Consider the following 383-nt stretch of genomic DNA (forward strand, 5'->3'; position numbering starts at 1 on the left):
TCCTTTTTTAGGGGCGGCTCCCACCAGGGCTGGAGCTCTCGGACAAGCGACCACCGACAGATCTCCTCCCAGTGAGAGCAGCGTTTCAGAGCAGCCCAGCACTGCAAGCGTTACTCCCCATCGCCCTAATTACTGCAGGGCAACCACCTTATTTTACTACTGCGTATTTAAAAATAACATTGGTCCAAATCACTTTGTCCCTGAGCCTTGTCCTTGGTAGAGTTTGCGTTGGTGTTTTCCAGGCAAATAAGTGAAAAGGGACGGGAGAACTTACGCTCCCCGTGAGCTTTTGTCCGTGTTAATGGGTGGGAGCTCGTTAACGCAGATGAAAGCTTGCAGGGAGCTGGAGCTGTCACGCAAGGAATGGGGACAGCTCGGAGCGA

This window comes from Apaloderma vittatum, unplaced genomic scaffold, assembly GCF_000703405.1.
Source record: "Apaloderma vittatum isolate BGI_N311 unplaced genomic scaffold, ASM70340v1 scaffold26022, whole genome shotgun sequence".
Classification (NCBI taxonomy): domain Eukaryota; kingdom Metazoa; phylum Chordata; class Aves; order Trogoniformes; family Trogonidae; genus Apaloderma; species Apaloderma vittatum.